The sequence below is a fragment of the Lithobates pipiens genome, unplaced genomic scaffold, assembly GCF_037356315.1.
Source record: "Lithobates pipiens isolate NorthernLeopardFrog02 unplaced genomic scaffold, aLitPip1_a1.2 Scaffold_8, whole genome shotgun sequence".
Classification (NCBI taxonomy): Eukaryota; Metazoa; Chordata; class Amphibia; order Anura; family Ranidae; genus Lithobates; species Lithobates pipiens.
The window spans coordinates 559,948,035-559,972,254 of NW_027507903.1; the positions used below are offsets into that span (position 1 = coordinate 559,948,035).

Here is a 24,220-nt window from a genome sequence, read left to right on the forward strand (position 1 = left end):
AACTTCCAACGGGACGTTTCGCGAACGCGGACTGCGAACGCGGCCGATAGTTCTCGAACCGTAACGTTCGCGGCGGGCCCCATTGATTTCAATGGGAGGCAAACTTTGCAAACCTACAGGTCAAATTTGCAGCCACGAAATAATTACTAGTTGTGAAAACATAGTCCCACCACATGGCCAATGACATAACACATGTATGAGGTGAATCTGGGATCGACAACTACAAGCATTCTTTTTTTATATGTGAAATTGTTGTGACAATTCAGGACTGTGGAGCGCATGAAGGCAATGGAGGAGAGGGAAGGTCAGGGTAGGCAAAGAAGAGGGTGCAGGAGATGATCACCAGCAGCGTGACATACAGCGATGACACCTGCACCGTGATAGAGTCATCTGACACCAGCACCGTGATAGAGAGCACTGACATCAGCAGCGTGACATACAGCAATGACACCTGCACCGTGATAGAGTGATCTGACACCAGCACCGTGATAGAGAGCACTGACATCAGCAGCGTGACATACAGCAATGACACCTGCATCGTGATAGAGTGATCTGACACCAGCACCGTGATAGAGAGCACTGACATCAGCAGCGTGACATAAAGCACTGACACCAGCACCGTGATATACAGCACTGACACCAGCATCGTGATATACAGCACTGACATCAGCAGCGTGACATACAGCAATGACACCTGGACCGTGATAGAGTGATCTGACACCAGCACCATGATAGAGAGCACTGACATCAGCAGCGTGACATAAAGCACTGACACCAGCACCGTGATATACAGCACTGACACCAGCACCGTGATAGAGAGCACTGACATCAGCAGCGTGACATATAGCACTCACACCAGCACCGTGATATACAGCACTGACACCAGCACCGTGATATACAGCACTGACACCTGCGCCGTAAGCAGCCCCAGGAGGAAGTCAGCATAGCACAGGGATGGTGGGAGCCCCCCATAATAAGCAGCCCCAGGAGGATGTCAGCATAGCACAGGGATGGTAGGAGCCCCTCATAATGAGCATAGCACAGGGATGGGGGGAGCCCCTCATAATATGCACAGCAGAGGTACAGCCCAAGGAGGAAGTTAGCACAGCACAGGGATGGTGGGAGCCCCTCATAATAAGCAGCCCCAGGAGGATGTCAGCATAGAACAGGGATGGTGGGAGCCCCTCATAATAAGCAGCCCCAGGAGGAAGTCAGCACAGCACAGGGATGGTGGGAGCCCCTCATAATGAGCATAGCACAGGGATGGTGGTAGCCCCTCATAATATTCACAGCAGAGGTACAGCCCCAGGAGGAAGTCAGCACAGCACAGGGATGGTGGAAGCCCCTCATAATAAGCAGCCCCAGGAGGAAGTCAGCACAGAACAGGGATGGTGGGAGCCCCTCATAATAAGCAGCCCCAGGAGGAAGTCAGCACAGCACAGGGATGGTGGGAGCCCCTCATAATGAGAATAGCACAGGGATGGTGGGAGCCCTTCATAATGAGCATAGCACAGGGATGGTGGGAGCCCCTCATAATATGCACAGCAGAGGTACAGCCCCAGGAGGAAGTCAGCACAGCACAGGGATGGTGGGAGCCCCTCATAATAAGCAACCCCAGGAGGAAGTCAAGTATGTGCAAGTATTTTATACGTGTATTACACAACTATATACTGCACACCAAATAGTACACCTATACCAGTCCTTAAGGACCTTTTGTGGAACTAGTAGCTAGGGATTAGCAGACTGTACCTCAGTCCCTATACTGATAAAGGACTGCTGCAGCAGAAGGGCAGCAGTCAGCAGTAGTGCACCTCAACCCTATATATTGTGGACCTATACCAGTCCTTAAGGAATAGCAGACTGTACCTCACTCAACCCTATGTACTGTAGTACCCTATACCTTACCAGTCCTTATAAGGATCTTTGTGGAACTAGTAGGTTGTGAATGATTAGCAGACTGTATCTCAGTCCCTATACTGATAAAGGACTGCTGCAGCAGAAGGGCAGCAGTCAGCAGTAGTGCACCTCAACCCTACATATTGTGGACCTAGACCAGTCCTTAAGGAATAGCAGACTGTACCTCACTCAACCCTATGTACTGTAGTACCCTATACCTTACCAGTCCTTATAAGGATCTTTGTGGAACTAGTAGGTTGTGAATGATTAGCAGACTGTACCTCAGTCCCTATACTGATAAAGGACTGCTGCAGCAGAAGGGCAGCAGTCAGCAGTAGGGCACCTCAACCCTATATATTGTTTTTTTTTTTCTGCCACGTCAGCGAATCTTCACCTGAGACTATAAATCAACTTGGCGTTCATTGTTGTCTCTTAAAATTAATCTTCACATCATTGTGGCTATTTTCTTATTGCTTACTTATGTAATTAAATAAAAATATTTATACAACTTTTATTTCATATTCTTAAAACTATTCTTGCATCTTACTCCCATTATTCACTAAAGTTATACTACCCCCCCCCCTCCTCCCTTATCCCCATGTCAGTAGTGTCCCTACTCCTGATAACCTAGTCTTTATGGTCTTAATTGTGCGGAGTAACTCCAGTCTCGCTTAAATTGTTTCCAACCTCTCCATTTTAAAAAAAATGTTACCCTTTCCTCTTCTTCTCTCAGACTCAGGCTTTCCATATTATATATTTCCTCTACTGCATCTACCCACTCCCATGTTGTTGGGCACTCTACCTCTCGCCATTTTTTAGGGATCAGTTTTTTCGCAGCGTTTAATAGATGCGGGATGATTGTATCCTGATATTGTTTAACCCCGCCCTCCGTACCATGAAAGAGTACTATCCAGGGGTCAGGTTTCAATGTTGTTTGAGTTATTTCCTTTATCATTTGGAGGATCTTTTCCCAATATACCTTAATTTTGGCACACTCCCACCAAATATGTGTCATGGTACCTGTTTTTCCACAGCCCCGCCAGCACTCGGCGGTCCCGCCTTGTTGGTATTTAGATACCTTATCCGGAGTGTTATACCAATGGGAGATAAGTTTGTAGTTCATCTCAGCTGTTTTATTATCCCTTGCCGAGCAGTGTGTCATTTTCAATATTTTATTTATTGTTTCTTTACCCTTTTGTGACCCCAGTTCCCTTTCCCATTTATTTATATATGGCGGAGTTTCTTTCCAGCTGGCCCGTATCAATAGCCCATATAGCTTTGAGATTATACCCTTTGCTCTGTCGGCCATACATAGTTGTTCCACCCCTGTCAAATCATCTTCAGATCTAATCGGCTGGGGTAATTTTTCTATGAAACGGGTCAGCTGGAGATATCGCCACCTATCCCTTCTCATAAATCCCATGTGCACTAACTCTTCATGTGAAAGAAGTTTCCCTTTTTTAATTATATCTTTTATTTGTGACCCCTCGAGTCTTATCCAGTTCCCTCCTATCACCCTTCTACCCAGGGGGAAGTATTCATTATCTTTTAAAGTTATCAGCGGTGAATTATAGTGTCCATTTACTCTTTTATACTCCTTATCCCATATCTTCAGTGCAATCTGTGTTAATTTATTTGTGTCTATATCTAGTGCCCTGTTTTTACTACATTTACTTATATAAAACAGTACGTCATCTGCATATGCTGCAAGTTTATGTTCCTCCTGCCCTGCCTTAATTCCGATTATTTCCAGGTTGTTTCTGATTGTCGCGAGTAGGGGTTCCAACGAGAGCACAAAAAGAAGGGGTGACAGTGGGCATCCCTGTCTGGTCCCATTTTCCATTTCAAAGGAAGAGGAGGGCAACCCGTTAATGTTTACAGTCGTTGTAGGGTGATCATACATCATTTTAATCCATTTGGCCATCCTGGGGCCAATGCCCATTTTATCCATTGTCTGGAACATGAATCCCCAATCGACTCTATCAAAGGCCTTTTGGGCATCTGTTGACAATAATAGAGCCGGGGGTTCCGTCTTCTTCCTTTGAGATAGAATCAATAAGGTTCTCACCCCATTGTCCTTTCCCTCTCTCCCGGGATAAACCCAGTCTGATCCGGGTGTACCAGTATATTCATTACTTTTTTCATTCTATTTGCTAACACCTTAGCAAACAGTTTAGTGTCCTCATTTAGGAGTGATATTGGTCTATAACTGGCACACTTGGTCTCGTCTTTTCCTTCTTTTCGTATGATCGTTATTGAGGCCTCTTTACTCATGGCGTACTCTGTCCCAATCCCGTTCATATACTTACAGAGTTTCGGTATTAGAATATTCTTGAACCTTTTGTAATAACTAATTGTCAGACCGTCTGGTCCAGGACTTTTCCCAGGGGCTGATTCCGCTAATGCCTCATTTATTTCTGCTTCCGTTATGGGGTTTTCTAGATATTCTTTATCAATTTCACTAATCCTGGGGAGTCTCGCCTTGTTTAAATATTTATCAATTTCTTTTGGTTTACCTTCTTTATTTATCAAATTGTTTTTTACCGCATATAATTTCCCGTAGTATGTTTTAAATGATTCGGCTATTTCTTTTGAAAAGTATACCATGTCCCCGGTTTCTGTTTGAATTTTCTCTATATAGTTCATAGCTTTTTTCTTTTCAAGCATCCTAGCTAGATATTTAGTGGGTTTGTTTTCTTCTTGATACCTCACTTTATTAAGTTGGTTATAATATTTTTTTGTTTCTTGTTCCATTAGCCCACGTAGTTCTTCTCTCCTGGACATTAATTTTTGGTATAACTTTTTATCTGCAAACCCCATTTTATGTTGTTGTTCTATTCTAAGAATTTCCTCTCTGAGTTTATTACCCCTTTCTACGCGTTCTTTTTTTTTCTGCGAGCCCCGTGCGATCAAGATCCCTCGAATATACGCCTTGTGGGCATCCCACAGAGCCTGCCCGGAGATTCCTTCGGTCTCATTAATCAGAAAGTACTTCTCTAATTCCTTACTCACTACTTCCCCCCCCCCTCCTTATCAAGAATCAGCGTATCATTTAATCTCCACCTGGAGGCACATTTACTTTGTCTGGGAATCTGCATTTTCATTTTTATAGGCGCATGATCTGACTGTGTTGTTATTTCTATGCTTGTTTCTAGTACCATCTCTAGGGCTCTGTGTTCTACAAGAATATAATCAATCCTTGAGTACGTCCCGTGTACTGGGGAGAAGAATGTATAGTCCATTATTTTGGGGTGTTGTGCCCTCGATACATCTACTAATTGGTTTTTATTTAAGTTTTGAATTAACCTTTTTAATTGAGTACTACTCCTTCCCAGTACCCGGGACGTGCTATCAAGTACGGGATCTAGACAGAAATTCAGATCTCCCATTATGACTACATGGCCACTTTTAAATTCTTGTATTTTGGCCAGTATTCCCCTCAAAAAATGTATAGGATTTTTATTTGGGGAGTAAATATTAGCCAATGTATACCTAATATTTCCTAGTTTTCCTTTCAAAAATAAGTATCTTCCTTCTGGGTCTGCTTCTCTTCCTTCTACAGTAAATCGAATATCTTTCCCGAATCCTATCGCTACTCCTCTTGCCCTCTTTGAGATCGTATCCCCATAGTACCATTTCGGATGGTCTTTAGAGTAGAGCCTACTCCTTGACGTATGTGATATATGCGTCTCCTGGAGAAAGATCACATCTGCCTTTAGCTGTTTTAATTCTACCAGGATTTTATGCCTCTTTTTTGCTGTATTGAGCCCCCTGACGTTATAAGACAGGAAATTTAATTCCATTTTCTTTTTATCCATATTCTCTATCATAACCATATTTTCTTTTTTTTTCCCCTCAGGGTTTCACTACTGACATCTCCCTCCCTCCCCTTCCCTCCCATAACCCACTTTCCCTCCCACATCCCCATCCTCCCCACCCCCTCCCCCCCACCCCCTTGTTTTGGCCACCATACGGCCCTCGACTTATCAATTGGCCACAAATCTCTGGCCATTTCTAAGTCTTAATGCTCTAAGGTGGGGTTCGCCTATTGCCTCCTTTCCCTCCCTTCTTTGATGTATCTCCTCATATGGGGGGGAATGGGACTGCCCCCCAACCGGTCAAACATCATACATCCCCTTCCCTCTCCACCCCTCCCCCCCCATCTCCCCCGAGATTTTTATCTCTTCCTCTTCTATTTTAACATTTAAGTTGAGTGACATTTAAGATATTTCCTCAAGCTCGTCTGTCCAGCCGGGTAGACTTGGAGTTTGAATCTCCAGTTTTTCACAGAATTCTCTTAACTCTTCAGGGAAGCTTAATTTAGCTGTTATTCCATCTTTAAATGCCAACAGGCAAGCTGGAAAGCCCCATCTGTATCTAATATTCCGTACTCTCATCTGTTCCAAGAGAGGTTTCAGAAGACGTCTTCTGGATAAGGTCTCAGATGCTAGGTCCGGGAAGATTTGTATTTCTGTTTCCACATATTTTAATGGGGGTTTTCCCCTTAATTTCCTCCAGATCTCCGCTTTATCTTCATAGTGTTCAAACCTTACGATAATGTCACGGGATCTTCCCCTTCCTGTTTCTTCAGATCCTATCCTCCCGACCCGATGCACCCTCTCTAACATAGGGAGTGCCTCCTCTGCATTGCCTAGTATGGGGCGAAATATATCTTTCAAAACCTCCCTTAAATCTTCTTTCTTGTTCTCTGGGACATTTCTTATTCTCAGATTTAGTCTTCTATTTCTATTTTCCTGGTCTTCGAGTCGATAAAGAATTCTTCTCTGGTTCTGAAAGATTAAATTGACTTGCGTCTGTACTTTGTTTAACTTCTGTTCCTGATTCTCAGTTCTTTCTTCCATGGCTTCAACTCTCGTTAGCATATGACCAAGGTCACTTCTTAGCATACTAATATCTGACCTTATAGAGTTCTCCAATTTTTGGAGCATCTCCCTCATGGCCCCTTTTGTTATTCCCAGATCATCCATCGTATGATCTTCATTTTTACTTAGTTCCAATTCGCTCTCTGTTGTCAGTTCGTCTCTAGATTGATCCGGGCTAGCTCCTTGAGTCATATATTGTTTTATGGTGCTTTCCGTGGTGGGATTTTTTGGGGTCTTAAGGCCCCCCTTAGCAGTTTGCTTTGAGGCTCTACTCATTTTGCTTTTTTTTGTTTCACGTGGTCGTCTCCCCAGTTTGCTGATCTCCTCACGTCCTCTTTCCACGGCTAGTGGTTTTACATCGGAGATTTCCCTCCGATCAGCCCCTTAAGTATATCTACCAGGGTAGAACCCCTTGGGTATAGCTGAGCGATTTTCCCCCCTGAGTCTGTCAGCCTTATACTTCTATAAATGTTTCTTCTCCTAATTTGTGGTCAGTCAGGGGCAAATCATTTCTGTCCAAAACATTTATTATTATTATTTTTTTTTTTTAGAGACAAAGAGAGAGGGTCCAATAAGAAAATATGTGGCGCCACAGTCAGATTTATCTATTACGCAATAGTGTCCTCCGTCCCTATTTCCTTAATATACACCTATAGGTCACATACCATAATATTTCATTTATGGGTTAATAGAGGTTTTCCCCCGCTGTTGTGCCTCTCCTGGTGTTTTACCTCTATGTTAGCAGGTCATCAAATTCTATAGGGACATACGCACTATATATAGTTATGTTTACTCTGGAAAATTCCTGCTGGGCTCCATGGAAAATTAAAAAAAATGGAAAATAGGATCGCTTTCCATGCATATGGTGTCCTTCATGTAGTTTCCTGCAAGCTGTATCTGTGTTGCTCAACCGAGTTACACCACTGCTCATATGTTGGAGAATGTGCGATTTTTAAGTGACCATGCAGGGGTGCCATACGATTCTTTCAGGGGAATTACCTTATATTATCCTCCTGTCGTTGCATTTAAAGATCCAGATTGATTTTCTGAAAATAAGCAGCTAAGGAGATGTTCGTTCATTCAATCATGTATGTCATATATCATGCTTATTTCATTCCCACTGACCGCTTTCAATATGGTTAATAATATTCATACAATTTCCCTGGGCGTTTCCTTCATTCCCACCTAGTATCTTATATCTTATATCTGTTTGCAGAAAGTCTCAGTAGCAAGCATAGTGTTAATCTGGATTATATGTACCAGGAAAAGCGTATGTCATCATTCATGCTATCTCTTTACTCTTACTCCAGTTTTATTAACCATGGTAGTTTAAGCATGATCTTATTTAAGACAACTATATTTTGCAGAGATATATAGCACTTATCTTATCTGTTGCACTCGTTTATCTTCCTCGGTTCATCCCAGCCTGCAAATAACCCTCCACGTTCTGTTAAGCTGCTGTTATGCTGCTTCCGAAGAGGTGGTGGGGGGCGGAGGGGAGAAGTCTGATATCATGCTGACCACTTTCAATGCATTAATGGTATTCATACAATTTCTCTAAAACATTGCAGCCTGGTGTCTCTATATCTTGTATCTATTTACAGATAGTCCCAACAGCAAGCACAGTATTGATCTAAATTATATGTCCCAGAGAGAATATGTATCATCCTTCATGCTGTCCCTTTACTGCTGTTACAATCCTTTCTTTACCCCTGACAGTTTAGACATGCTATTGTTTAAGAACACTAAGACTTGCAGAGGTATGCAGCACTTATCTTATCTGATTGCTTTCAGTTATCTCCCTCCGGTTATCCCAGCTAGCCTGCAAGCATCCTTCCACGTTCTTTTGAGCTGCGCGTTCCAGAGAGGTAGGGGGGGCGGCGGAGAGAAGACGAGGTATCAGCTGTTATTTCCGACCGGTGGGTAGGCAGATTCCGGAGCGGCGTCTTGCGGCGGTGTCTTTCATTGCCGGAGCCTCTCTCCCTCCGGCGTATTCCCGCTCTGCATTCCTCTTCCGCACGCCGCACGCCTTCTCCTACTCAGCCTCCCTCCCGCTAGAGCGTTCCTACGTCATCCCCACTCAGCTGCCCAAGGCACTAACCCTATATATTGTGGACCTATACCAGTCCTTAAGGAATAGCAGACTGTACCTCACTCAACCCTATGTACTGTAGTACCCTATACCTTACCAGTCCTTATAAGGATCTTTGTGGAACTAGTAGGTTGTGGATGATTAGCAGACTGTACCTCAGTCCCTATACTGATAAAGGACTGCTGCAGCAGAAGGGCAGCAGTCAGCAGTAGGGCACCTCAACCCTATATATTGTTTTTTTTTTTTTTCTGCCACGTCAGCGAATCTTCACCTGAGACTATAAATCAACTTGGCGTTCATTGTTGTCTCTTAAAATTAATCTTCACATCATTGTGGCTATTTTCTTATTGCTTACTTATGTAATTAAATAAAAATATTTATACAACTTTTATTTCATATTCTTAAAACTATTCTTGCATCTTACTCCCATTATTCACTAAAGTTATACTACCCCCCCCCCCCCTCTCCTCCCCTATCCCCATGTCAGTAGTGTCCCTACTCCTGATAACCTAGTCTTTATGGTCTTAATTGTGCGGAGTAACTCCAGTCTCGCTTAAATTGTTTCCAACCTCTCCATTTTTTTTTAAATGTTACCCTTTCCTCTTCTTCTCTCAGACTCAGGCTTTCCATATTATATATTTCCTCTACCGCATCTACCCACTCCCATGTTGTTGGGCACTCTACCTCTCGCCATTTTTTAGGGATCAGTTTTTTCGCAGCGTTTAATAGATGCGGGATGATTGTATCCTGATATTGTTTAACCCCGCCCTCCGTACCATGAAAGAGTACTATCCAGGGGTCAGGTTTCAATGTTGTTTGAGTTATTTCCTTTATCATTTGGAGGATCTTTTCCCAATATACCTTAATTTTGGCACACTCCCACCAAATATGTGTCATGGTACCTGTTTTTCCACAGCCCCGCCAGCACTCGGCGGTCCCGCCTTGTTGGTATTTAGATACCTTATCCGGAGTGTTATACCAATGGGAGATAAGTTTGTAGTTCATCTCAGCTGTTTTATTATCCCTTGCCGAGCAGTGTGTCATTTTCAATATTTTATTTATTGTTTCTTTACCCTTTTGTGACCCCAGTTCCCTTTCCCATTTATTTATATATGGCAGCGTTTTTTTCCAGCTGGCCCGTATCAATAGCCCATATAGCTTTGAGATTATACCCTTTGCTCTGTCGGCCATACATAGTTGTTCCACCCCTGTCAAATCATCTTCAGATCTAATCGGCTGGGGTAATTTTTCTATGAAACGGGTCAGCTGGAGATATCGCCACCTATCCCTTCTCATAAATCCCATGTGCACTAACTCTTCATGTGAAAGAAGTTTCCCTTTTTTAATTATATCTTTTATTTGTGACCCCTCGAGTCTTATCCAGTTCCCTCCTATCACCCTTCTACCCAGGGGGAAGTATTCGTTATCTTTTAAAGTTATCAGCGGTGAATTATAGTGTCCATTTAATCTTTTATACTCCTTATCCCATATCTTCAGTGCAATCTGTGTTAACTTATTTGTGTCTATATCTAGTGCCCTGTTTTTTGGGGGGTTCCATATTATCTTATTTAATTGTGCTTTACTGTATATATATTCTAAATTGACCCATCTTTTTTCCTCTTTTTTTTTTTCCTTTCACCCATTCGACAATTCTTGATAGAACTACCGCCTGATAGTAGTATTGTAAATCAGGGACCGCTAATCCTCCCCTCCCCTTTTCTTGTTTTAATACCCCATGGGAGATCCTAGGTTTTTTATTGTTCCATATATATTTACTCATTATTGATTTTAGTTTTTTGAAATAGCTAGGTGGGATTTCAATCGGCAACATCTGGAATTTATATACAATTTTTGGAAGAATAAACATTTTGAACACATTTATTCGGCCTATCCAAGAGATTGGTTTATTACTTGCTCTTCTGAGTTCAGTTTTTATTTCATTTAATAAAGGGATAAAATTTAAGCGGTATATCTTATCCAGAGTATTTGCCAATTTTATTCCAAGATATTTCAAATCTTTAGTCCATTTAAATTTACATTGTTCTTGGATTAGTTGTGCTTCTAGCAAACCTACATTTATATTGAGGATTTCAGATTTTGTTTGGTTAATTTTGAAATTTGATAGTTTCCCGTACTCATCCAGGGCCTTTGTTATCTTAGGCAGAGAATCTTCAGGGTTACTTATATAAAACAGTACGTCATCTGCATATGCTGCAAGTTTATGTTCCTCCTGCCCTGCCTTAATTCCGATTATTTCCAGGTTGTTTCTGATTGTCGTAAGAAGGGGTGACAGTGGGCATCCCTGTCTGGTCCCATTTTCCATTTCAAAGGAAGAGGAGGGCAACCCGTTAATGTTTACAGTCGCTGTAGGGTGATCATACATCATTTTAATCCATTTGGCCATCCTGGGGCCAATGCCCATTTTATCCATTGTCTGGAACATGAATCCCCAATCGACTCTATCAAAGGCCTTTTGGGCATCTGTTGACAATAATAGAGCCGGGGGTTCCGTCTTCTTCCTTTGAGATAGAATCAATAAGGTTCTCACCCCATTGTCCTTTCCCTCTCTCCCGGGGATAAACCCAGTCTGATCCGGGTGTACCAGTATATTCATTACTTTTTTCATTCTATTTGCTAACACCTTAGCAAACAGTTTAGTGTCCTCATTTAGGAGTGATATTGGTCTATAACTGGCACACTTGGTCTCGTCTTTTCCTTCTTTTCGTATGATCGTTATTGAGGCAGATAGCGCCTCTTTACTCATGGCGTACTCTGTCCCAATCCCGTTCATATACTTACAGAGTTTCGGTATTAGAATATTCTTGAACCTTTTGTAATAACTAATTGTCAGACCGTCTGGTCCAGGACTTTTCCCAGGGGCTGATTCCGCTAATGCCTCATTTATTTCTGCTTCCGTTATGGGGTTTTCTAGATATTCTTTATCAATTTCACTAATCCTGGGGAGTCTCGCCTTGTTTAAATATTTATCAATTTCTTTTGGTTTACCTTCTTTATTTATCAAATTGTTTTTTACCGCATATAATTTCCCGTAGTATGTTTTAAATGATTCGGCTATTTCTTTTGAAGAGTATACCATGTCCCCGGTTTCTGTTTGAATTTTCTCTATATAGTTCATAGCTTTTTTCTTTTCAAGCATCCTAGCTAGATATTTAGTGGGTTTGTTTTCTTCTTGATACCTCACTTTATTAAGTTGGTTATAATATTTTTTTGTTTCTTGTTCCATTAGCCCACGTAGTTCTTCTCTCCTGGACATTAATTTTTGGTGTAACTTTTTATCTGCAAACCCCATTTTATGTTGTTGTTCTATTCTAAGAATTTCCTCTCTGAGTTTATTACCCCTTTCTACGCGTTCTTTTTTTTCTGCAAGCCCCGTGCGATCAAGATCCCTCGAATATACGCCTTGTGGGCATCCCACAGAGCCTGCCCGGAGATTCCTTCGGTCTCATTAATCAGAAAGTACTTCTCTAATTCCTTACTCACTACTTTCCCCCGCTCCTTATCAAGAATCAGCGTATCATTTAATCTCCACCTAGAGGCAGATTTACTTTGTCCGGGAATCTGCATTTTCATTTTTATAGGCGCATGATCTGACTGTGTTGTTATTTCTATGCTTGTTTCTAGTACCATCTCTAGGGCTCTGTGTTCTACAAGAATATAATCAATCCTTGAGTACGTCCCGTGTACTGGAGAGAAGAATGTATAGTCCATTATTTTGGGGTGTTGTGCCCTCCATACATCTACTAATTGGTTTTTATTTAAGTTTTGAATTAACCTTTTTAATTGAGTACTACTCCTTCCCAGTACCCGGGACGTGCTATCAAGTACGGGATCTAGACAGAAATTCAGATCTCCCATTATGACTACATGGCCACTTTTAAATTCTTGTATTTTGGCCAGTATTCCCCTCAAAAAATTTATAGGATTTTTATTTGGGGAGTAAATATTAGCCAATGTATACCTAATATTTCCTAGTTTTCCTTTCAAAAATAAGTATCTTCCTTCTGCAGTAAATCGAATATCTTTCCCGAATCCTATTGCTACTCCTCTTGCCCTCTTTGAGATCGTATCCCCATAGTACCATTTCGGATGGTCTTTAGAGTAGAGCCTACTCCTTGACGTATGTGATATATGCGTCTCCTGGAGAAAGATCACATCTGCGTTTAGCTGTTTTAATTCTACCAGGATTTTAAGCCTCTTTTTTGCTGTATTGAGCCCCCTGACGTTATAAGACAGGAAATTTAATTCCATTTTCTTTTTATCCATATTCTCTATCATAACCATATTTTCTTTTTTTGTTTTTTCCCCTCAGGGTTTCACTACTGACATCTCCCTCCCTCCCCTTCCCTCCCATAACCCACTTTCCCTCCCACATCCCCATCCTCCCCCCCCCTGTTTTGGCCACCATACGGCCCTCGACTTATCAATTGGCCACAAATCTCTGGCCATTTCTAAGTCTTAATGCTCTAAGGTGGGGTTCGCCTATTGCCTCCTTTCCCTCCCTTCTTTGATGTATCTCCTCATATGGGGGGGAATGGGACTGCCCCCCAACCGGTCAAACATCATACATCCCCTTCCCTCTCCACCCCTCCCCCCCCCCATCTCCCTCAAGATTTTTATCTCTTCCTCTTCTATTTTAACATTTAAGTTGAGTGACAAGATATTTCCTCAAGCTCGTCTGTCCAGCCGGGTAGACTTGGAGTTTGAATCTCCAGTTTTTCACAGAATTCTCTTAACTCTTCAGGGAAGCTTAATTTAGCTGTTATTCCATCTTTAAATGCCAACAGGCAAGCCGGAAAGCCCCATCTGTATCTAATATTCCGTACTCTCATCTGTTCCAAGAGAGGTTTCAGAAGACGTCTTCTGGATAAGGTCTCAGATGCTAGGTCCGGGAAGATTTGTATTTCTGTTTCCACATATTTTAATGGGGGTTTTTCCCTTAATTTCCTCCAGATCTCCGCTTTATCTTCATAGTGTTCAAACCTTACGATAATGTCACGGGATCTTCCCCTTCCTGTTTCTTCAGATCCTATCCTCCCGACCCGATGCACCCTCTCTAACATAGGGAGTGCCTCCTCTGCATTGCCTAGTATGGGGCGAAATATATCTTTCAAAACCTCCCTTAAATCTTCTTTCTTGTTCTCTGGGACATTTCTTATTCTCAGATTTAGTCTTCTATTTCTATTTTCCTGGTCTTCGAGTCGATAAAGAATTCTTCTCTGGTTCTGAAAGATTAAATTGACTTGCGTCTGTACTTTGTTTAACTTCTGTTCCTGATTCTCAGTTCTTTCTTCCACGGCTTCAACTCTCGTTAGCATATGACCAAGGTCACTTCTTAGCATACTAATATCTGACCTTATAGAGTTCTCCAATTTTTGGAGCATCTCCCTCATGGCTCCTTTTGTTATTCCCAGATCATCCATCCTATGATCTTCATTTTTACTTAGTTCCAATTCGCTCTCCGTTGTCAGTTCGTCTCTAGATTGATCCGGGGTCTCCCCTACTGTTTTTTTCCGCCCCCTATTTTTCCCATGATTTGGAGGTACCTTTTCCTTCCCTCCTCCTCTTGGGCTAGCTCCTTGAGTCATATATTGTTTTATGGTGTTTTCCGTGGTGGGATTTTTTGGGGTCTTAAGGCCCCCCTTAGCAGTTTGCTTTGAGGCTCTACTCATTTTGCTTTTTTTTGTTTCATGTGGTCGTCTCCCCAGTTTGCTGATCTCCTCACGTCCTCTTTCCACGGCTAGTGGTTTTACATCGGAGATTTCCCTCCGATCAGCCCCTTAAGTATATCTACCAGGGTAGAACCCCTTGGGTATAGCTGAGCGATTTTCCCCCCTGAGTCTGTCAGCCTTATACTTCTATAAATGTTTCTCCTCCTAATTTGTGGTCAGTCAGGGGCAAATAATTTCTGTCCAAAACATTTATTATTATTTTTTTTTTTTTTTTAGAGACAAAGAGAGAGGGTCCAATAAGAAAATATGTGGCGCCACAGTCAGATTTATCTATTACGTAATAGTGTCCTCCGTCCCTATTTCCTTAATATACACCTATAGGTCACATACCATAATATTTCATTTATGGGTTAATAGAGGGTTTCCCCCGCTGTTGTGCCTCTCCTGGTGTTTTACCTCTATGTTAGCAGGTCATCAAATTCTATAGGGACATACGCACTATATATAGTTATGTTTACTCTGGAAAATTCCTGCTGGGCTCCATGGAAAATTAAAAAAAATGGAAAATAGGATCGCTTTCCATGCATATGGTGTCCTTCATGTAGTTTCCTGCAAGCTGTATCTGTGTTGCTCAACCGAGTTACACCACTGCTCATATGTTGGAGAATGTGCGATTTTTAAGTGACCATGCAGGGGTGCCATACGATTCTTTCAGGGGAATTACCTTATATTATCCTCCTGTCGTTGCATTTAAAGATCCAGATTGATTTTCTGAAAATAAGCAGCTAAGGAGATGTTCGTTCATTCAATCATGTATGTCATATATCATGCTTATTTCATTCCCACTGACCGCTTTCAATATGGTTAATAATATTCATACAATTTCCCTGGGCGTTTCCTTCATTCCCACCTAGTATCTTATATCTTATATCTGTTTGCAGAGAGTCTCAGTAGCAAGCATAGTGTTAATCTGGATTATATGTACCAGGAAAAGCGTATGTCATCATTCATGCTATCTCTTTACTCTTACTCCAGTTTTATTAACCATGGTAGTTTAAGCATGATCTTATTTAAGACAACTATATTTTGCAGAGATATATAGCACTTATCTTATCTGTTGCACTCGTTTATCTTCCTCGGTTCATCCCAGCCTGCAAATAACCCTCCGCGTTCTGTTAAGCTGCTGTTATGCTGCTTCCGAAGAGGTGGGGGGGGCGGAGGGGAGAAGTCTGATATCATGCTGACCACTTTCAATGCATTAATGGTATTCATACAATTTCTCTAAAACATTGCAGCCTGGTGTCTCTATATCTTGTATCTATTTACAGATAGTCCCAACAGCAAGCACAGTATTGATCTAAATTATATGTCCCAGAGAGCATATGTATCATCCTTCATGCTGTCCCTTTACTGCTGTTACAATCCTTTCTTTACCCCTGACAGTTTAGACATGCTATTGTTTAAGAACACTAAGACTTGCAGAGGTATGCAGCACTTATCTTATCTGATTGCTTTCAGTTATCTCCCTCCGGTTATCCCAGCTAACCTGCAAACATCCTTCCACGTTCTTTTGAGCTGCGCATTCCAGAGAGGTAGGGGGGGGCGGCGTAGAGGAGACGAGGTATCAGCTGTTATTTCCGACCGGTGGGTAGGCAGATTCCGGAGCGGCGTCTTGCTGCGGTGTCTTTCATTGCCGGAGCCTCTCACCCTCCGGCGTATTCCCGCTCTGCATTCCTCTTCCGCACGCCGCACGCCTTCTCCTACTCAGCCTCCCTCCCGCTAGAGCGTTCCTACTTTATCCCCACTCAGCTGCCCAAGGCACTAACCCTATATATTGTGGACCTATACCAGTCCTTAAGGAATAGCAGACTGTACCTCACTCAACCCTATGTACTGTAGTACCCTATACCTTACCAGTCCTTATAAGGACCTTTGTGGAACTAGTAGGTTGTGAATGATTAGCAGACTGTACCTCAGTCCCTATATGAATCCGGTGTGCCTAGAACCCCCAGAAAGCGAATCCCAGGATTACTGTGACAAACTGTCGGATTTTTTCATCGATAAAGTCAAAACCATCAGGGAAACAATTTGTCAGAAGAAAACATCCAACCTCAGCCAGCAAATACATAAAGAGGATGTCCGCACCTACATACCGCAACCGCCAAAATTTTCACTATCCCCAATTACCGTAGACACCGCAAAAAACATCATTAATAAACTGCGTGACAGTACCTCACCTATTGACATCATCCCCACAAAACTACTGAAAGAATGCTCCGACATCATGGCTCCAACCATAACCCACCTCATAAACCGTTCATTCCACAAAGGGATTGTTCCCAGCATCCTCAAACAAGGCATCATCAAACCTCTACTCAAGAAACCAAACCTGGACCCTAAGGATTCAAACAACCGTAGGCCGATTACAAGCCTCAACACCATTTCTAAGATCATGGAGAAAGCTGTAGTACATCAGCTACAACTTCACCTGGATACTCACAAACTCCTGGACCCGCTGCAATCAGGCTTCCGCCCGGGTCATGGAACAGAAACAGCTCTCCTCAAGATTTGGGATGACGCCCTCGAAGCAGCAGATGACGGAGAGCCGTGTCTCCTTGTACTGCTAGACCTAAGTGCAGCGTTTGATACAGTATATCACAATACTCTACTCGTCCGCCTCACAGAAGTAGCCGGAGTCCAAGACATAGATCTCCATTGGTTCGCGTCCTTCCTAGGAAATCGGTCACAGACAGTGAAACTAGGAAAATTCCTCTCCGAAACTCGGGCAGTCACCTGCGGAGTCCCTCAAGGCTCTCCGTTGTCACCCGTTCTCTTCAACATTTACATTCGCCCACTCCTTCAAATCATCAGATGCTCAGATCTCTGCTTCCACTCTTACGCTGACGACACGCAACTTTATTTCCGGATCAATGGGAAAAAAGATCACCAACAACAACTTGAAAACTGCCTCAAATCAATAGAGGACTGGATGACCACCAACTCCCTCCAGCTGAACCAATCAAAGACAGAGCTTCTTATCTTACACCCAAATCATAAGCCCGCAACCAAAACCTCCTGGCCTCCACCAACCGTCTTTGGGCAGACTATCTCCCCAAAGACCAAAGCAAAGAGTCTCGGGGTTATTTTAGACGCACAAATGTCAATGAATGCGCAAATAGGATCTGTAGTCAGTCGATCTCACCATCTGCTCCGCATGCTTCGCAGACTCATCCCTTTTATCCCAAAGAATGACAAAGCAGTGGTAGTTGGAACAATCATTAATTCACGACTGGACTACGCAAACTCGCTTTACATAGGATTACCACAATATCAACTTGCGCGATTACAACTGATCCAAAACACGGCGGCAAGGCTGATAACAGGAAAAAAACCCTGGGAATCCATTTCTCCTTCACTGAGGAGCTTACATTGGCTAACCGTAAAAAATCGGATCACGTTCAAGACCCTTTGCCTCACCCACAAATGCGTGCATAGAGAAGCTCCGCAATACCTAAAGGAGAAAATAAATCATTACACACCAAACCGCAGTCTTTGATCAGCCAACAAAAACCTCCTCCTCGTGCCCAAAGCCCGGTATAAATCCAAGGGTGATCGGAGATTCGCTGTCCAAGGGCCTCGGCTATGGAATGCTCTACCAATCAACATCCGCCTGGAAGAAAATCACCTGGCTTTTAGGAAAAAACTCAAGACCTTCCTCTTTTAGCAGATGATCAAAGCTCGCCACAGTGCCTAGAGGCGATTCAGTTCGCATTGTGCGCTATATAAGTATTTCATTCATTCATTCATTATACTGATAAAGGACTGCTGCAGCAGAAGGGCAGCAGTCAGCAGTAGTGCACCTCAACCCTATATATTGTGGACCTATACCAGTCCTTAAGGAATAGCAGACTCTACCTCACTCAACCCTATGTACTGTAGTACCTTATACCTTACCAGTCCTTATAAGGACCTTTGTGGAACTAGTAGGTTTGAATGATTAGCAGACTGTACCTCAGTCCCTATACTGATAAAGGACTGCTGCAGTATAGGGCAGCAGTCAGCAGTAGTGCACCTCAACCCTATATATTGTGGACCTATACCAGTCCTTAAGGAATAGCAGACTGTACCTCACTCAACCCTATGTACTGTAGTACCCTATACCTTACCAGTCCTCATAAGGACCTTTGTGGAACTAGTAGGTTGTGAATGATTAGCAGACTGTACCTCAGTCCCTATACTGATAAAGGACTACTGCAGCAGAAGGGCAGCAGTCAGCAGTAGTGCACCTCAACCCTATATATTGTGGACCTATACCAGTCCTTAAGGAATAGCAGACTGTACCTCACTCAACCCTATGTACTGTAGTACCCTATACCTTACGAGTCCTTATAAGGACCTTTGTGGAACTAGTAGGTTGTGAATGATTAGCAGACTGTACCTCAGCCCCTATACTGATAAAGGACTACTGCAGCAGAAGGGCAGCAGTCAAGTATAATATTCTTTCTATATTTGGAAGAAAGAATATTATACGTGTACAAGCCTATTACCATACCAGTCCTGAAAAGAACCTTTGTGGACCTAATAGTAACAGCTACTGATTAAACTGACTGTCCCTCACTGCCACACACAGCTTCCTGCCTGTCCCTGTTTAAACTGACAAAACACAGGCTGCTGGAACAATAACTTGAATAGCACTCAAAACTATATCCTGTATTACTTTACCATACCAGTCCTGAAAAGGACTTTTGTGGACCTAATAGTAACAGCTGATGATTAAACTGACTGTCCCTGCTGCACACAGCGTCCTGTCCCTCTCTCTACACTGACAAAAGACAGGCTGCTGCAACAATCACTAGCACAGCAGTGCCTCAAATCTATATCCTGAACTACACCTAACACCTATACTAGTCCTGAAAATAACTTTTGTGGACCTAATAGCTAGCGATTTGGGTCACTGCAGTCTCTCCCTGCTCCACACAGCAACCTCTCCCTATAGTGACAGTAGATAGAATGTAAAATGGCCGCCGGATCGGGTCCATTTATAAGTTAGGGGCATTGTCCAAGTGTCCATGTGCTGTAATGTCTCAATTGGCTGTCCTGTACCCCATGATGGATCTGTCATCATAGGTCAAAGTTCTTTTACACAGTAAACACAGAAGTCCGCCGGGCGAACAGCGGCAATAGTCCGCCGATTGGGCGGACCGCGAACACCTGAAATTCGCCGCTAAACGACCGCCGGGCGAACCGTTCGGCCATCCCTACACATGACTCTGTGTGTCGGCCGTGCCATTTTTAAACTTCAAGACTGCAATGACAAGGCTAAACTGACAAGGCTGCAATGACACTGGACAAGGCTGACGCTGGATGGGCAAGGCTGCAGATGGACACTGATAAGGCTGCATTGATGGGCATTTAAAGTTTTTTCCTTAAAATTCCCTCCTAAACTTGGGATGCGTGTTTTACCCTAGCGAGTGTTATACGCCGATAAATACAGTAATGTATAGAAGGTAGGGCCCGAAAGTGACTCAAGCCCAGGGGCCCCCACCACCCTGCCCTGCCTATTGAGCATCTGTGGGGCATCCTCACACAGAAGGTGGAAGAGCGTAAGGTCTCTATCATCCACCAGCTCTGTGATGTTGTCATGGAGGAGTGGAAGAGGACTCCAGTGGCAACCTGTGAAGCTCTGGTGAACTCCATGCCCGAGAGGGTTAAGGGAGTGCTGGAAAATAATGGTGGCCACATAAAATATTGACACTTTGGGTCCAATTTGGACATTTTCACTTAGGAGTGTACTTTTTTTGCCAGCATGTTAAGACATTAATGGCTATGTGTTGAGTTATTTTGAGGGGAAAGCAAATTTACACTTTTATACAAACTGTACACTCACTACTTTACATTGTAGCAAAGTGTCATTCCTTCATTGTTGTCATAATAAAATATATAATAAAATATTTACAAAAATGTGAGGGGTATACTCACTTTTGTGAGATATATATATATATATATATATATATATATATATATATATACATATACATATATACAGTGGTGTGAAAAAGTGTTTGCCCCCTTCCTCATTTCCTGTTCCTTTGCATGTTTGTCACACTTAAGTGTTTCGGAACATCAAACCAATTTAAACAATAGTCAAGGACAACACAAGTAAACACAAAATGCAATTTGTAAATGAAGGTGTTTATTATTAAAGGTGAAAAAAAATCCAAACCATCATGGCCCTGTGTGAAAAAGTGATTGCCCCCTAAACCTAATAACTGGTTGGGCCACCCTTAGCAGCAACAACTGCAACCAAGCGTTTGCGATAACGTGCAATGAGGCTTTTACAGCGTCCTGGAGGAATTTTGGCCCACTCATCTTTGCAGAATTGTCCTAATTCAGTTACATTAGAGGGTTTTTCGAGCATGAACGGCCTTTTTAAGGTCATACCACAACATCTCAATAGGATTCAGGTCAGGACTTTGGCTAGGCCACTCCAAAGTCTTCATTTTGTTTTTCTTCAGCCATTTGGTGGTGGACTTGCTGGTGTGTTTAGGATCATTGTCCTGCTGCAGAACCCAAGTTCGTTTCAGCTTGAGTACACGAACAGATGGTCGGACATTCTCCTTCAGGATCTCTTGTTAGACAGCAGAATTCATAGTTCCTTTTATCACGGCAAGTCTTCCAGGTCCTGAAGCAGCAAAACAGCCCCAGACCATCACACTACCACCACCATATTTTACTGTTGGTATAATGTTCTTTTTATGAAATGCAGTGTTCCTTCTACGCCAGATATACTTGGACACACACCTTCCAAAGAGTTCCACTTTTGTCTCATCGGTCCACAGAATGTTGTCCCAAAAGTCTTGGGGATCATCAAGATGTGTTGTGGAGAAATTGAGATGAGCTTTGATGTTCTTTTTGCTCAGCAGTGGATTTCTCCTTGAACTCTGCCATGCAGGCCATTTTTGCCCAATCTTTTCCTGATGGTGGAGGCATGAACGCTGACCTTAACTGAGGCAAGTGAGGCCTGCAGTTCCTTGGATGTTGTTGTGGGGTCTTTTGTGACCTCTTGGATGAGTCGTCGCTGCGCTCTTGGGGTAATATTGGGCGGCCGGCCACTCCTGGGAAGGTTCACCACTGTTCCATGTCTTCGCCATTTGTGGATAATGGCTCTCACTGTGGTTCGCTGGATTCCCAAAGCTTTGGAAATGGCTTTATAACCCTTTCCAGACTGATAGATCTCAATAACTTTCTTTCTCAATTGTTCCTGAATTTCTTTGGGTCTCGGCATGATGTGTAGCTTTTAAGGATCTTCTGGTGGACCTTACTGTGTCAAGCAGCTCCTATTTAAGTGATGCCTTGATTGTGAACAGGTGTGGCAATAATCAGGCCTGGGTGTGGCTAGAGAAATTGAACTCAGGTGTGGACAACCACAGTTATAGTATGTTTTAACAAGGGGGGCAATCACTTTTTCACACAGGGCCATGATGGTTTGGATTTTTTTTCACCTTTAATAATAAACACCTTCATTTACAAATTGCATTTTGTGTTTACTTGTATTGTCCTTGACTATTGTTTAAATTGGTTTGATGTTCCGAAACACTTAAGTGTGACAAACATGCAAAGGAACAGGAAATGAGGAAGGGGGCAAACACTTTTTCACACCACTGTATATCCACAATCCATGACTTAACTTCACAGTTCACACAAATACGTTTTAAATTCAAACTGTAGCACTGACGTAAGTAATTTTTTTTTTCACAGTAATGCGACAAACCCTCCACCTCCAGCCTAACTAATCACTCTCACCTTACGGCATGGTCATGCAAGCGGGTATCAAAAGGGTTAACATGGACCATAAACTCCTCTCACGTCTCCTTAGATCTCAGCAAGGACACCAGGTCATGGGTAGAAAGAAAAGATCTAAGTGCTCACCGCTTAAGTATAAGATTTAATTTTTGTGTTCAAACACAAACTACTCACATAAATATGATAAAAACACAGAATGTGGTCCAATGGCCACTTAAAGTGGAGTACCCCCTAAAAAAAAAAAAATTAAACGTCAGCAGCTACAAATACTGCCGTTGCTGACTTTTAATAAGCGGACACTTACCTGTCCCAGGGTCCAGCGATGCGAGGGAACGAAACCCCCCCCTCGTTCCCTGCTCCGCTCACTGCGCCACCATGCGTACTGTGGGCACCCGGCTGTGGCTTCACAGCCGGGCACCCACTGTGAATGTGCGAGCAAAACAGGGCGCCGTGATACGCCGTACAGTCACCTGGGACACGTGACAGGTCCCAGGTGACTGTGCGGCGCGAGGGGAAGTGATGTCACCAGCCCGGGCAAGGAAGAAGGCAGACTACGAGGGACCCCCTAGCAACAGGTATTTAGAGGTGAGTAAAACATTTTTTTTCCAATTATTTTTATTCATTTTTTTCAAATAATTTTAAACGACTTTCTATTTTTTAGTGGCAACACCACTTTAAGCCCCCTTCCTAACCAGACCAATTTTCAGCTTTCCGTGCTCTCACACTTTGAATGGCAATTACTCAGTCATGCAACATTATACCCATATGAAGTTTTTTACACACAAATAGAGTTTTCTTTTGATGGTATTTGATCACCACTGGGTTTTTCATTTTTTGCGCAATAAATGAAAATTTATCACACCTGATGTACTGATGGCCTATCTCATTTCTTGGGACACTAACAAGCAAGGAAGTACAAATAGTTTTTTGCACTTGTAATTTTTTTCCCACAGTTCTTTGCAAAATGAAGATTTTCTTTTTTCTTTTTTGTTTTTCTTCACAAAATTGTCCTATTAACAGGTTATGTCTCTCACACAGCATATGCATACCACAAATGAAACCCCAAATTACATTCTGCTACTCCTCCTGAGTATGGCGATACCACATGTGTGAGACTTTTACACAGCCTGGCCACATACAGAGGCCCAACATGCAGGGAGTACCATCAGGCGTTCTAGGAACATAAATTTAACATAAATAAACCCATATCATTTCTAGACTACCTCTTACACTTTTGAATATCCTGGAGTGTAAGGACAATAGAATTGCCCAAAAAAATCACCCCATTTTAGAAAGTAAACACCCCAACATATAATCTATGAGGCATAATGAGTCTTTTGAACGTGTCATTTTTTTCCACAAGTTTTTGGAAAATGTGTAAAAAAAAATGAAAAAGCATTATTTTTTTAACACAAAGTTGTCCATTTATAAGATATTTCTAACACATAGCATGTACATACCAAAAATTACACCACAAAACATTTTCTACTACTCCTCCTGAGTATGGTGATACTACGTTTACACAGCCTGGCCACATACAGAGGACCAACCTGCAAGGAGCACCATCAGGTGTTCTAGGAACATGAATTACACATCTCATTTCTAGACTACCTCTTATGCCACGTACACATTATCAGACTATCCGGCTGAATCAGACTATCCGCTGGAATTTCCAGCGGAGGTCCGCCAGACTTTCTGAACGACCAGCCTTACCCCCACATGACCACACACAAACGGACGGGTTCACCATGTGACATCACCCGGTGACCCCGTCCCTTATGCCTATATAAGACGCCGCGCAACATGTTCCCGGTATTACAGCAGGAGAGAGCGTGAAGAAGAAGAAGAAGACAACT

General features: G+C 42.7%; 1 protein-coding gene across 3 annotated transcripts in view; it reads left to right on the top strand.

The window, feature by feature from the left end:
* LOC143960969 (CD209 antigen-like protein C) overlaps nucleotides 1-24,220 on the top strand; it is a 158,707-nt gene that overhangs the window by 126,779 nt on the left and 7,708 nt on the right. The gene's annotated exons all lie outside the window — the stretch shown is intronic.